This window comes from Moschus berezovskii, chromosome 15 (genome assembly GCF_049115385.1).
Source record: "Moschus berezovskii isolate FMDL1 chromosome 15, NW_MosBer_1.0, whole genome shotgun sequence".
Lineage (NCBI taxonomy): Eukaryota > Metazoa > Chordata > Mammalia > Artiodactyla > Moschidae > Moschus > Moschus berezovskii.
This window is the reverse complement of record NC_142474.1, coordinates 5,965,890-5,981,446: the sequence shown is the minus strand read 5'-3', so window position 1 is coordinate 5,981,446 and position 15,557 is coordinate 5,965,890. Positions and strand designations below refer to the sequence as shown.

Sequence of the window (15,557 nt, the reverse complement as noted above, 5' to 3'; positions counted from 1 at the left end):
AAAGAGCTCATCCCTAGATCCCCTGGAGAAGGGAATGGCTACCCACTTCAAGTGTTCTTGCCTGGAGAATCCCATGAACAGAGAAGCCTGGTGGGGTCGCAAACAGTCAGACACAACTGAGTGACTTTTCATTAAATATATATATATATATATATTTATTTATTTATTTTTAAAATCCCTCCCTAGTGAGATCGCTGAGACTCAACTTGCTCCATCTGCAGAATGTCAGCAATCTTACCTCTCACGGGCTGGCTGTGATTAGATGCCCCCAGGACTGTGTAACACCTGGGACAGCAGAGCTGCCTGATTAAGCTTGGTGGGCTCCACATGTGTTTATTTATTCAGCATGTCACAGGCACAAACGCATTGCGCTGGGCGTCAAGGGGACTTAACACCCACACAGAACCCGGGGCGGCGCATGGCTCAGTCCTTGGAGGAAGACACTCTGAGAGGTACTTGGACTTGAGGGGCTGGGAAGGGGGGGAGCTGCCATCGGCGTCGATGAGTCTGCGGTCAGGATCGTGATGAGCCGGTAACTTTCCTCCAAGATCAGTGTTCTCAGGGTTAAGTCCTAACCATCCATCCATCCACCCTCCCATTCTCCCTCCCACCCATCCATCCATCGATAGAACATTGTTGAAGACCTACTTTGTGTCTGCATTGTGTGAATGAGGTGGGGCCTACACAGGCCTTTCTCAGCCTCCCCCCCATCTCTACTTCCATCCTCTCCTCAGGAGAATCCCTGTCCCGGGAGATCCAGGGACTAGGAGGAGCTGCAGGAGGCTGCGTCAGAGCTTCCCGGTGTCTCTCTGCAGAGGTCCTGGCCCCTCTCAGCACGTGGAAAAGGTGAAAACCTGCATTTTCTTCCCAAGCTTAAGGCCAGTGGGGCTGGGCTTAAACATGGGTGGCAAAAACATTTTCTCCAGCAGCTTCCTGGTGGGAGCAAACAGCAGAGGGTCCCACACAGACCCCAGCCTCCTGTCTGCCCAAGAAGCTGCCCAGGCCCCTCCACTGTGGTGGAAAATTCCCACAGGTAGAGTCAGTGGTGGGTTCCAATCCCACTGTTGTGCATGGGGTTCCCCGGGAATGTGCCCTGCAACACCGTCTTCCTCTCACTACCCCATCCTCCAGGGAGCAGATACTCTGTATTCGATTTAGCCTCTGGATTCTCCCCAGTGGAAGGACTTTCTGATCACAGTTCCTGGTGACTGAGCCCCAGCTACATCCTAGGCGACTGTAATTCGTCATTCATTTCGTATCACCACCAACGCACTTGGGTGGTAGATACCCATGCTGTCTCCATTTTACAGACTTGGAAACTGAGGCACAGAGAGGCTAAGCCCCTTGTCCAAGTTCACACAGCAGGTAAGCAGAGGGACTGGGATTCCAGAGCCACATGTCACCGGAATCTTAGTGGAAAGTCAGCGCTTGGAGAGGGACGGGTCTCAGTGAAGTGTCCACGATGGACACAGGAGGAGGAAGGGGGGCCTCGGGGCTCGAGCCTCAAGCCCTCACTCCGTGGGAAGCAGCTCCAGCGTCACCTCCTCCCCCCTGGGCCTGCCACCACCCTGCTCTTCTACCTGTCTCCTGGAATCCCAGGTTTTCCTGGTTGATCGCTGTGGCTCCAGGAACTACATCAGCCCATGTAGGCAGGACCTGGTCTGTCCGGTTCAGGGCCATGGCCCCGGCCCTTGTCAGTACTTAATACATTTTGGCAAAAGATCTTTGGGATCAGTTGTCAATCGACTGGTTATTTGTGGCTCAGATGCAGCCTCAACGCCGACTCCATGAGCCTAGTCAACCACAGTCCTCCCATCACTGATCTTCGCTTCCCTCGTCTGTAAAACGGGCTTGTAAAGCTTCTCTCATAGGTCCTACATGTACTAAATGCTCAAGGAATATCTGTTGAGTGAACGAAATTGGAGCTGGAAGGGCCGCAATGTCCAGGGCTGTAAACTCAGACACCCCAGCATCTGGAGACACAAGTCAGAAATGACGGAATGGGTGGGGCACTGACTGTGATAGCCCCAAGTCAGCCCCAGGCACCACCTGCCAGACCCTCTCATTTCTTAAAAGAAGCCAGAAATCTGCAGTTTACCAGAAGTTTCTCAACTCTTAAGTGCTGACCATTAATCTAAAACATGTAAACATGTCTGTGGGCAGGATGTGGTTACAGACTGTCAGTTCGAGACCCCTGATTAATCCAAGCTCTTTTGCCTTTGGATGTGGAGACCGGGGCCCAGAGAGGGTGAGCCACCAGCCCAAGGTCACAGAGCACAGATAGTGGAGGGGAGGCGGCTGGCGACTTTCGTCCCCCGGCCGCCAGCCCAGCTGCTCAAGCCCAGGGCCCAAGTGGTCATGCTTGGCCTTGACCCAAAGGGAGGCAGTGCAGCCGTCTCCTCCCAGGCCTGGCCGTTCTAGGGTGAGATGGAGGTCACGGTGTGTCTGCCAGTCCTGCCTAGACCAGGCTGTATCAGGCGTTGAGATTCAGAGGATTCCAAGCAACAGGCTGACCTAGGAAGCAAGACCTGGGATGGGATGATGGCGTAGGGGGTGGGCACATTCCTTCTTCACTTTAGTGAGTGGGAAACCACAGCAGCAGCCTGGGCAGACCTGGGAAAGGGGCTGATCTTTTCTTTTTAATTAATTAATTCGTTATTTTTGGCTGTGCTTGGTCTTTGTTGCTGCTCACGACTTTCTCTAGTTGCCATGAGCTGGGGATGCCCTTCGTGGTGGGGCACAGGCTCTAGGGTGTGCGGGCTTCAGTAGTTGCAGCTCCTGGGTCAGAGCACAGGCTCAGTAGCTGCGGCGCACAGGCTTGGTTACAACGCGTCATGTGGGATCTTCCCAAACCAGGGAGGGCGGCTCCAACATGCCAGGCCCCCTCACCAGAGCTCACTTGACCACCCACAATCCCCCAACCTCCCTACCTCCATCCCCCCAGCTCACTCTGCCACCATCACGGTGGCTGCCCTGCTGTGCCTCAAACATACCAAGCTCACTCCCACCTCAGGACCTTTGCACCTGCCTGTCTCTCCAGCTGGTACCATGTTCCCCCATTAACCGCCTGGCTCACGTCTTCACCTCCTTCAGGCCTCTGTGAAGTGTGACCTTTTCAGGGAGGCCCCGCCTGCCTGTCCCCTCTGCTCAAAACTGCACGCCACCCCCACCTCCCCGCTCGTCCACGTGGCTTTATTTTCCCCACAGCATTTACCGCGGTCTCATGTATTGGATGCCTCACGTGTTTGTTGGGTATGAGTTTCCTTTTGCAGCTGTAACGCATCGCAATTTGGTTGCGTAAAACAATACAAATTTATCTTATAGTTCTGGAGGTCAGAAGTTCAAATGGGATCTTCTTTGGCCACCATGAAGGGGCAGGGTTGAGCTTCTTGGGGAGATTCAGAGAGAAACGTCTGCTTCTGTGTCTTTTCCGGCTTCTCCAGGCCGCCTGCATCCCTGGGCTCGTGGGCCCCACCTCCGTCTTCAGAGCTGCAGAGGCGGGTCCGGTCTGTCTCCTGCTCTGTCCCTCTGGCTCCGACTCTCCTTCTTCCCTCTTGGATTACAAGGACTCTTGCAATTAAACTGGGTCCAGTTGGGACTTCCATGGTGGTCTCGTGGACAGGACTCCACACTCCCAGCGCAGGGGATCAGGGCTTGATGCCTGGTCAGGGAACTAGACACCACATGCTGCAACTAAAGGTCCTGCACGCCGCAGCAAAGATCGAAGATCTCATGGGCTGCAGCTAAGACCTGGCGCAGCCAAATAAAAGTAAATAAATAAAAACAGGGCCCAGTAGATAATCCAGGACCATCTCCCAGCTCAAGGTCAGCTGCACAACAACCTTAATTCCACCTGCCGCCTTAACTCCCCACGTGACCTCACATATTTGCTGGTTCCAGGCATTAGGACATGGATAGGGGTGAGATGGCTATTAGTCTACCTACCACACGCACACACACGCACACACGTGCACACATGTATACACATGTGCACTCACACACATGCACACACACACATGCAACAAAGCTCCAGGAGGAGACATTGTTGTCCCTCCGGTTTCCTGCTTTATGCCCAGTGCCCGGTGCTTAATCAGAGCTCAGTAACATTTGGTGAGTGGACGGCTGAATGGAGCAGACTATGGGGAAATGAAGGAAAGGGAGGTGGGGGAGGCGACTCAGACACCCCAGGGGTCCTCCCTGTCTTACTCAGGCGACCTTGGTCCAGAGGAAGCTCACCCACATAGAGCTGGGTGCCGTGACTTGGCCCCTGGCCTCGCGATACACGCCAGAGCGCGGCCCACGATGTCCTCGCGAGCCCACAAAGGGGGGAGGGAGTGCGTGGCCTCCCTCCCTCACCGCTTGGCTCTGCCTGTTCCTGGACCGGCTGCTCGTGGCTCTGCCAGGCCCGGAGAGAAGGCCGGAGGTCTGGGCAGCTCCGAGGGCGGATCTTCCCGGCTCTGACCCCATCTCTGCTTGCCGCCACAACCCTCCCGAACCTTCCTCCCACGGCCTCCAGCGCGTGCAGACAGCTGCCCAGCCCCGGCCGATCCGTCCCCGGGCCCAGCAGGACCCCATTAGTCACATAGCAGCTGGAGGTTTCTCCTCCTTCCAGCGGTGCGGGCCCTCCTGGCTTCAAAGGAGGCAGGCTCAGGGCCCAGGTTTTCTCATGACAAAAAAATGTTCTGCACAAAAGGACATGAGCAAATGGCCTGCTAGGAAGGAAGCAGAAATAAATGACTTTTCAGCACAGCAGCATGCAGAGATCTTGGAGACAGAATGTTGAGTGAAAGAGGAGAGAAAACAGAAGAACGTGTCTCTAAATTAAAAACACCCATGAAGAAAATAATGCTACTTGTTTTACAAAAGACACATATACAACCAGAGACAGCTATCACGGGCCTGGGCAGTAAGGATGAGGGGAGAAAACAAAACCAAGCAAAGCCAAGCCGTGGAGATCCCTGATACAAACCAACGATAGCAGGTTTAACTCAACAAATAAAAGGTGTCTGGCTCACTCTCGATTCAAAAACAGAAAAGTGAAAGTCGCTCAGTCATGTCTGACTCTTTGCGACCCCATGGACTATATAGTCCATGGATTTCTCCAGGCCAGAAGACTGGAGTGGGTAGCTCTTCCCTTCTCTAGGGGATCTTCCCAACCCAGGGATCGAACCCAGGTCTCCTGCATTGCAGGCAGATTCTTTACCAGCTGAGCCTCCAGGGAAGCCCAAGAATCTGGAGTGGGTAGCCTATCCCTTCTCCAGTGGATCTTCCTGACCCAGGCATCAAACCGGGGTCTCCTGAATTACAGGCGGATTCTTTACCAGCTGAGTTATCAGGGAAGCCCTGGTTAAAACAGAAGTTTATTATAATAGCCAGGACATGGAAGCAACCTCAATGTCCATCAGTGGATGAGTGGATAAAGAAGGTGCAGCCCATATACGCAATGGAATATTACTCAGCCATAAAGAGAATGAAATGATGCCACCTGCAGTGACACGGATGGACCTAAAGATTGTCACCCTGGGTGAAGTAAGTTTATGTGGATTTAAGAGAAAGACAAACATATGGTACCACTTATGCATGGAATCTAAAAAGATGATACACGTTGACACAAGAGTAAACAGTGGCAGCCTGACCAAGATTCCAGTACAGGAGGACCTTCTCATGTCTCTTGACCCCGAAGTGGGCTCTGGAAATTAAGTGGGAAAATGGAATTATAGGAAAATATATGGATGTACCTCCCCACCTTGCACACACACACACAAATCACTACCATTAATGACTTTAGATTTAATATACGATCTTAAACTATGGTGTTGGAGAAGACCCTTGAAAGTCCCCTGGACTGCAAGGATATCAAACCAGTTGATCTTAAAGGAAATCAGTCCTGAATATTCATTGGAGGGACGGATGCTGAGACCAAATCTCCAATACTTTGGCCACCTGATGCAAAGAGCCCACTCATTAGAAAAGACCCTGATGCCGGGAAAGATTGAAGGCAGGAGGAGAAGGGGATGACAGAGGATGAGATGGTTGGATGGCATCATCGACTCGATGGGCATGAATTTGAGCAAATTCTGGGAGTTAGTGAAGGACAGGGAAGCCTGGTGAGCTGCAGTCCATGGGGTCACAAAGAGGCGGACATGACGTGGCAACTGAACAACTTAAATGTCGACATGCTTCTGTATTGTTTGAACTTGTATGGGAGGCATCATGACTTGAAGTTAAACATACAACCACTTTCTTTTTAACTCAAGATGTGAGCAAGGAAGTGTCTGCAGTAATAAGGGTGAGGAGAGACGTTGTCCTGGACAGGCCGTGGAGACGGTGAGGTGGCCGGTGGCGGGAGACAAGTGTCAGGGACAAGTGTGCAGGCAGGTAGGGACAGAAAGGAGGGTGTGCCGCGATCCCACGTCCAGTGGACACCAACGTGCCAGTCCCCATCAGGGCGGGGGAGACTGCAGTCAGGGTCAGAAACTCAGTGATGGGGGTCACGGGGCACGAGGAGTCCTGGATTTTAGGGGCTGGAACCTTCGGGGTCAGAGCAAATGTCATGGATGAGAAACTCAGTTTCAAGAGTTAAACTCCAGGTTTACACGGAGTTCTAGAGGCTGGATTCACAGCTGGGAAGTTTGGAGGGAGATGATAAGATTCTAATAATGAGTAACAGCAGCCAACACTTTGTAGCACTTAGTAGAAGTCACGTCCTTTAGATGTGTTAATAACCGCCTCTAGGGAGGTGCCATCATCCCCATTTCACAGATGAGAAAACTAAGTCACAGAGAGAACAAGTGACTTGCCCAAATCACACAGCTTATGGGAGATGCAGGCGGGCAGGCAGGATGCACCCCTGAGCCCAAAGGAGGTCCCTTCCCCCCAGAGTCCCGAATCTAACCTTCCTCACTCCCTATACCTCTCCTGCCACCACTGCATGGACAACTGCCATAAGCCCCCTCCTCAGCCTCCCTGCTTCTGCCCTCAGCACCCCCACCAGCCATCAACTGATCAAACTGAACATCACTAATAAATGTTAATGATGATCAATAATTACTTCAATAACTGGCCTATACTCCTCAAAAACTATCAACATTAAGGATAGAATCTCTCAGATGAAAAGAGATGAAATGAACAAGGTCTGTGTAGCACAGGGAATTATCCCCTGGAGAAGGAAACAGCAACCCACTCCAGTGTTCTTGCCTAGGAAATCCCATGGACAGAGGAGCCTGGCGGGCTATAGTCCATGGGGTCGCAAGAGTCGGATTCGACTTAACGACTAGACCACCCCCAGCCAGTAGCCCCTGAAGAAGTATTTCCCTTCAATTCTGCCAGCCCAATCATGTCCTTACAAGGCTCCGTGCCTCATTTTATCCAGAATCTTTGGGTGTCCTGGTGGGAGAGGCTCCTGACCGGCCCCACTGCTCAGCCTCCCAGCCCCGTGAGGCAGGAGCGTGTCTGGCTCACCCCCAGGGCCCGGCACAGACCCTTGGATTACAGGCTGGGCTCCGATCTCAGCTCTCTACTCACTCCTGGGAAAGCCACTCCACTCCGCCAAGCCTCCCTTCCTTGATCTGCATGGGGACATTTCCGTTTTTTAAAAAAAAAAAACCATTTTTTTTTTCCAGTTAAGTCGCTCAGTTATGTCCGACTCTTTGCGACCCCACGGACTGCAGCACGCCAGGCCTCCCTGTCCATCACCAACTCCTGGAGTTCACTCAAACTCATGTCCATCGAGTCAGTGATGCCATCCAGCCATCTCATCCTCTGTCGTCCCCTTCTCCTCCTGCCTTCAGTCTTTCCCTTCAATCTTTTTTTTTTTTTTTAAATAAAACACAGATGCAGAAAACCACACAGTGCAAACACATACCTTCATGATTCTGATAAGGCAACTGAACTTCCCTGTGACCATCTCCAGGTGAAGAACAGAACTTGGGCAGTTACCCCAGAAGCCCTCACAGGAGCCCTGTCCCACTCAGGGACAGCCCCTCCCTCCTTCCAGAAGGACCCTGGCTTCTAGAGTCAATGTTTGTGTTTCTTTATACTTTTATCACTTCTGCATGTATCCCTAGACTATATTTTGTCTTGCCCATTAAAAAATTTTTGATGAGGAATTCCCTGGTGGCCCAGTGGTTTGGAGTCTGTACTTTCACAGCTGAGGGCCCTGGTTCGACCCCTGCAGGGGGAGACTAAGATGCCGCAAGCCAGCGAGGCCAAAACAACAAAACTAATATCTGTTCAGTCTTTCAATGTCTGCAGGAAGTGGGGGGTGCCTTCTGGGGCCCCATGGCACCGTGTGTCCTGGGTCTGTCCCTGCCTCTCGGCCTCGTTCCTTTTCCCTATGGTTTACCTGTGGCAGAGCCTGGGCCATCTGACCCGTCAGTTTCCCTGGGACTGCTTACAGCACAACACACTCTAGCCGTGGCATTTCCTGCAAAATGGCAGTCAAGTGCGGACGCTTGACTGGGGATGTTCATGAGGAAGAAGGATGGGTGAGGAGCCTGGCATGAGTGGGCAGCCTCCGAACACAGTAGTCGGGAAGGTTCCCCAGGGTGGCCCTGTGACCAGACTGCAGCTTACCCAGGCTCAGAGATCCACCCTCCCTTCTCTCCGCGACTCAGACCCGGCTGCCCCACCTCTGGAAAGTTCCAGGGCCAAGGCTGGCTCATCCTGGTGGGAAGTGGCGGCAAACTGGCCCATAATTTTAGCCGTTCCTCTGCCCTAAAATTATTCCCCATCTGGAGATGGTTTCCAAACCCTGCCCAGGAAAGAGTTGGTGGTGCAGGGAACATTTTTCTATTAAAAACAACAAAACGAGACCAAACACTGGATGCTGAGTTCCTGCCAGCCAGGCTCTGGAGGTCTGGCTGAGCGCCAGCTGTATACCCTCCTTGCGGGACTCTGCTCAGAAGGTGCAGACGGTGAGAGGGACAGTTGGGCCCTGTCCCCTGGATCACCCATCCCACCCTGGATGAGTGGGCTCTGACTTCAGGGACCAGGGTGGGGCGGGTTGGACGAACAGAGAAGGCTTTGGGGCTGAGCCACCGGGAGACTTGATGCCTGTGGGCTGTTCTAGGTCACGCGGGGCATCGAGTCCCAGAGAGGCAGGAGTTCTCCCCACAAGGATCCTCTCCAGTCAGCTGCTCTGAGCTCTGATGCTCCCAGCTCCTCCTCTCTTCTGAGCCTCCGCTTCCCCATCTGCCCTCCTGCAGGAAGCCCCACGGCACCGTGTGTCCTGGGTCTGTCCCTGCCTCTCGGCCTCAGTGAATTGCGCCCCGACATCTCGCCACCTGTTCCTGACTCCCCGCACCCCACCTTCTTGTTGCTCTTTCAGCCAGACTTGGCTGTTGAGGTTCCTTGAGCCACTCCGGGGCTTTTGTGTACACGGTTCCTCCAGTCTGAAATATCCTGCTGCTTCCAGGTGGGTACCTTTGCTCCTCCTGGGAAAATCAAGTAGGCTTCCTGCCCTCCCTGGAGCATCCCCTGAGGCCGGGCCAGGCTTCCTCTCTCAGGGCCATTCCAGCTCCTCAGTCCTCCATTTTCTCATATGGAGGATCCATGAACGCTGTAAACAAATAATTCTTCCTTGGGCATAATATCGGCCTCCCTTTCTTCAGCAGAAGCCCTCACCCCTTCCCCAAAGAAGACCATGCAAATATCTGATGCGCACAGTCACGGCTTATGATCCAAAGGCATGCGATCTGCCTCCATGCACCGAACACACATTGTGGAACAGCACTGCCTCTGGCCAACGGCCTCAGCTCTCTGGCCTTAGTTACCGCTTCTGAATAATGGGGCGATAACCGTAGCCACCTCATTCTGACTACCGTAAGGATTAATGTGTATGGGAAGCTCTGAGCACACTGTTCAATGCGGGGCAGGAGAAAGGTATCTCTCGGTAGAAGGGGACCTCTCAGATCAGGGCTGGGACTAGGGCGAGGCTCGTGAGGTGCTTAGGGTACGAAATGTAAGGAGGGCTCTATCTCAGGACGGTGCAGACCCAGAGATGCTGGGAGTTGCAAAGGAAGCCAGATGTCTGCTGCCCCCTTCTGGTCACTCCTGAGAATGACACTCCTCGCCTCACTCCATGGGGTTGCAAAAAGCCGGACACGACTGAGCAACTAGCGCCACACCCTCAGAGCTGGATGGAAGGAAGTCACCTCGCCAGCTTTGAGGCACAGGTCCTGCTTCTGCCGCTGTGGAAGCCTCAGTTTCTTCACGCATACACCAGGGCAGGAGAGCTTGTCTCGTAGTGCATGGCAAACAGGAGGCCCTCCTCCATCATCGGTGTCCTGCTCTCAACACAGGATTTCAGGAGCACCTGCCGTGCAGAGGCGTGCAGAAGGAGACTGAGGCTCGGAGCCTTTCCCTTCGGGGTGGCTGGGGAGGGGGACGGAGGCCAGGAATGGGCTCGGAGGCACAGGACTGCCCCCGCACCGGGCGCCACACTGTTGTAAACATGTGGGGGGAGGCACCTAACGTTTTCAGAATGCAGTGAGGAGGGTACTGCTTCTATTCTTGGGAAGCTGAGGCCCAGAGCGGCTAATGAGCCTGACCGAGGTCACACAGCTTTGGTGATGGAGGTGAGATTAAAACCCACAGAGTTCCAAGTGCCAGGGGGGAAAGGTTGGGCGGATCCATCCACGTCCATTCATTCACCAGATGTTTGTTGCACACCTACTGTGTACCAGGCCTGGGACTGGGTGCCAGAGAGAGACCAGTGAACGAACAGACAGCTCCTGCCCCCAGGGAGCTGTTCACCTAGCGGAGATGGGCAAGATAAATAAGCCAAGTAAATATATGCCACTTGGTGATTCTTGCTGTATGTTAAAAAATAGAGTGAGAAGGAGGGGAAAGCAGGCTGCAGTGTGTTTTGACTTTCAGTAGGAGGGCAGGGGCCTTTGGAGCCATCTAGGGACTTTGGTTTTCTCTGTGAATGAGAAGTGGGAGCCATGTTCTGAGCAGGAGAGGGACGTGGGGGTAACAGGGGCTGGGGACGACGACTTCTGGGGAGGGGTTCAGGGACAGGCGTGTCTGTTCAGAGCTGCCTGTTAGTGGGGATGTGGAGTCTGAGCTCATCGGAATAAAATATCCTGCATTGACCCGGCACACTGCGAGTCCCCAGCAAGCACTGCACGGGTGTTATTGGTGTCACTGTGACAGGAAGACTCGGCTCCTCCGGAAGCTGGTGCAGTGTGTCATGAGACCACCAGGTGGCACCAGCGCACAGCAGGCAGACCCGAGGCCGCCCTCGGGGGACATAGTCCGCTCCGCCCTCCCCCGCCAGGCCGGCCTCTCTCAACTAGCCACCTCCGGACAAGGCCTCTGTGGTCAGAGGTGTCCGGTGCATTGAGGCATCTCTGGCCTCCACTCACTCAATGTCACCGCATACCCTCACTCCCTAGTGAAAGTGAAAATCGCTCAGTTGTGTCCGACTCTTTGCGACCCCATGGACTATTCAGTCCATGGAATTCTCCAGGCCAGAATACTGGAGTGGGTAGCCTTTCCCTTCTCCAGGGGATCTTCCCCACCCAGGGATCGAATCCAGGTCTCCTGCATTGCAGGCGGATTTTTCACCAGCTGAGCCACAAGGGAATATTAACTCCCTTGTGTGACCACCAGAATTGTCTTCAGACATTGCCAGGTCATGCCCTAGAGGGAAAAATCTACCCCAGCTCTTCTCTTAGCCACTCTGTGCCAGACACACTGGCCTCCTCGAAGCTCCTCCCACTCATCTGCATATCCCTGCCACAGGACCTTTGCACTGGCTGTTTCCTGCGTCTGGAACTCCCTTCCCCCCAGATATTGGCAGGGCTGCTCCTTTCCTTCCAGTCTCTGCTCAGCTATCACCACCTCAGAGACTCCCTGTTCCAGACACTCTCTACCCAATTGCCTGAATATTTCTACCCCATGTATCACTAGCAGAAAGGATCTTATCAACATGTTAATTTCTTTGCATGGCGAATACCTGCTCTCTTAGAGCCCATGTTCTGGTGAGTCAGATGGTCAGGAAGGGCCTCTCTTTGGAATGGTGGCTTTGAGTTGTGACTTGAAGAATGAGAAGGGCCTGGTTCCTGACAGAGGCAGTAGCATTTGCAAAGACCCCTGTGGCGCTGCTCAGTGCCTGACTTCGAGCAAGCCTGTCTGCTCATTTCGGGGGTGGGCTCCCGGGCCAGGCACAGCTGCTGGCTAGGAGCCCTTGAGTCATCAGGAAGCCGTGTTGTGTAGACAGGGAATGGGTTAGACCTGCCACACAAAGGCTCATTCATGGCCAGGTGGGAAGGACCCGGGGCAGCCCAAGAGGGCGGCTCCCTCTTGTCAGCGCCCAGGAAGCACTGGCTGGCAACATTTGAAAGTCAGGAGCTTCCCAGGAGACTCAGGTTTCCCCAGGTAGGGGAGAGAAACGCGTGCGGCCCGGTCACCTGGACACACGGGGCAGTCACGTGAAGGCTTTGAGGTCCCACAGCCCCATTGTAAGTCCAGCCCCCGCCCCCAGCTGAGTGACCTTGGCCACATCATCCCACTCTCCGAGCTTCAGTTCCCTCACCTCTAACATGGGGGGTGAGCCTCCAGGACTTCCCTGCTGGTCCAGTGGCCAAGACTCTGAGCTCCGAATGCAGGGGGCTTGGGTTCCATCCCTGGTCAGGGCACTAGACCTCACATGCCGCAACTAAGAGTTTGAAGGCTGCCACTCTGACCCGGTGCAAACAAACAGATAAATTAACAAAACGGGGTGAAAAACAGGACTGACCTTACAGTGAGGCGCTGGGGGGCCTGGGTGTTGACAGCAGGAGGCCGGCCGTGGTTGGACTAAGTATGAGGACCAGTAGAGGGGCATGGTTTTCTGGGTCAGACAGCTTGGGTTTGACCCGGATCTCCTGCTTGCTGGCCTGGGGCAGCTGAGATCACCCTGCTCCTTGCCTCAGTTTCCCCACCTGTAGCACCGGGATGATGAGAGCAGCACACAGGACGATTGACTGTGAAGCCCCCAGGATGGGGCCTGTGGCTATAGAAGTGGGTTCAGAGGGCAGCCTCGGGAGGGCAGGTGGGAAGGGTAAAGGGTGTCCCCTGACAACAGGAAGGGTTTCTGGAAAGGACCAGCTGAAGGGCTGATGTGGCAGAAGAAAGCATCTGGGCCAGTCTGCTGGGTTCAAGTCCTCTGCATTAGCGGTGTGTCCTTAGACAAGTTACCAAACCCCTCTGTGCTTCGGCGTCTTCTGTGAGATAGGGATAAAATCACCCCCACTAGGCCATGGGGTGGATGCAGCCTCGGTTTCCCCCCCTCCCAGGACCTCTTACATTAAAAAGCATAAAATGCCTTCCCACGAGCATCTTCCCACAAGCGCCCCCTCCCTCATCCCCCTCCCCCACACTGATGAACGTCCGTGCTCCCTGGCCGACGTCCACACCCCCTCCTTGTCCCCCAGCCAGGCTTCCAGCCTCCGTGCCCCCAAAATGGCCCTTGATGTCACAACCCTTGCTGCCAAGTCTGAGCATGGCACCCATGCTCCCGGATCCCCTGCCAGCAGTGCTCCGCCCCCTGCCTGGGTGACCTCACCCATTCTGTGGCCTTCAGTAAACACGCTGATGAATCTCACATTTCTGTCGGCACCCTGATGCCTCCCAGGCTCTGGACTTGCATGTCTAATTGCCAGCCTGAAATACCCTAAAAAGACATCGTGAGCCTCTCCAAACACTATTCCTCTGCCATCCCCACCCCCAACCTGCAGCCTCTGCTCCTCAAACACCCACCGATGGCTCAAGCTCCAAAGTTAGACGTTGCTCTGGATCCCTCCCCGCCCCTCACCACCACCACCGCCAAAAGGGGTCCTGAATCATCCTCTTCCGTTCACCTCCACTGCCGCCACCTTAATCCAAGCCACGACCACCCTCGCCTGCAGCCTCCTTGCTGGTCTCTCTGCTGCCCGCTCTGTTCCCCACAGCAAGCCAGAGGACCTTGTATTTTTAAAAAAACAATTTTGGCCATGCTGCACAGCTTGTGGGATCTTAGTTCCCTGACCAGGAATTGAACCTGGGCCCTCAGCAGTGAAACTGCAGAGTCCTAACCACTGGGCCGCCAGGAAATCCCCGAGAGGGAACTTTCAGAAACATAAATCCAGACGTGTCACCCGCCTGCCGAAATCTTCCGGTGGCTCCTGGCTGGCCTTTGGCAGTCGGCAATGGTCTCAGCTCTCACCATGGCCAGCAAGGCCCCGCCTTTGCCTCCTCCCCTCCCCTTCAGCTGCTCTGGCACCCTTCTACCTTTTCCAACAAGCCAAATTCTCCGCTGCCTCAGAGCCTTTGCACTTCCTCTTTCCTCTTCCTGCGACTCTTTCCCCAGGTCTTGTCATTAACTGCCTTTCTTTTAAACCCCAGGGGAATCATCACTTTCCCAGGCGTCTCTCTCCTGACCATCCAATCAAAACAGCCCCACGTGTGTCCTGGTCATCCTCAAGCCCGCCTCCCTGTCATTTCCTTCCCAGCTCCCAGCAGATCCAGAACTCAGTCATTTATTTGCTCACTTGTTGATTGTCCACTCATCCTTCCTCCCCAGAAAGTGGGTTCCGTGGAGGCAGGGATTCATGTCTGTCTTGTTTGCTGCTGTAGATGGAAGCCGGGTATCCAGAGCCGTGTGTGGCCCAGAGCAGACGCTCAGTAAATGTCTGTTGTGTGGATGGAGGGACGGACTAATTCATTTGTAGCGAGACAGACAAACCTAGAAAGTGACAGTGAGACAAAGGGAAGTCGCTCAGTTGTGTCCGACTCTTCGAGACCCCATGGACTGCAGCCCACCAGGCTCCTCCGTCCATGGGATTTTCCAGGCAAGAGTACTGGAACGGGTTACCATTTCCTTCTCCAGGGGATCTTCCTGAACCAGGGATTGAACCTGGGTTTCCCGCATTGTAAGCAGCCGCTTTTACAGTCTGAGCCACCAGGGAAGTCATAATCCTGCCACTGTCCCACTCAAGAATCTTCCTTGGCTTCCCACCATCTATAGAAAAGACAGCAAACTCTTCTTTGTGACTTTCAAGGGTTTCTGAACTGGTCCCAGACTGGGTGCTCACAGCACACCCAGAAATCATTCATATTGGTCCATTAGGAAGTGGACCGACTGGCTGTCTGCCTCCCCCACCTGGCCACAAGTCAACTGGGGTCTCGGGAGTCTTCATCTTGGTCTATTGGCATTTAGCCCTGGTCAGCCGCATCAGAGATGTTTGATGAAGAAATGCAAGAAGTGGCAACTGAGTGAGCATGACTCGAGAAGCCAAGTGAGAGGGCTCAGGACCCAGAGACTTCAAACTGGGAACTGCACTTTTCCAAAGCGAGAAAACAGGAGGACTTCCGCTGCTTTAGGTCACTGCTCCTGGTCGGGGTTTCAGAGGTGTTTGTAAAGGTAGGGCTCTGTGACAACAGAGAAAATTTGAAACCTATCAGCAATCAGCCCTCCCAGGAAGGGCTGATTTGAATGATAATGATCAGATCCTTCAATTCTAAGAGCTGTGCAGCATCAGATTAGTAAAAACCACTCTCACGTAATTTTGACCCAAACCACGAAGACCCAT

At 53.9% G+C, this 15,557-nt stretch overlaps 1 long non-coding RNA gene across 1 annotated transcript; it reads left to right on the top strand.

The window, feature by feature from the left end:
- The first annotated feature begins 345 nt into the window (after positions 1 to 345).
- LOC129556066 (uncharacterized) lies at positions 346 to 8,022 on the top strand. The gene is made up of 3 exons (XR_008685910.2): positions 346 to 452; positions 735 to 846; positions 7,623 to 8,022. It is a non-coding gene; the product is annotated as an uncharacterized LOC129556066 (long non-coding RNA).
- The last annotated feature ends 7,535 nt before the right edge of the window (positions 8,023 to 15,557 follow it).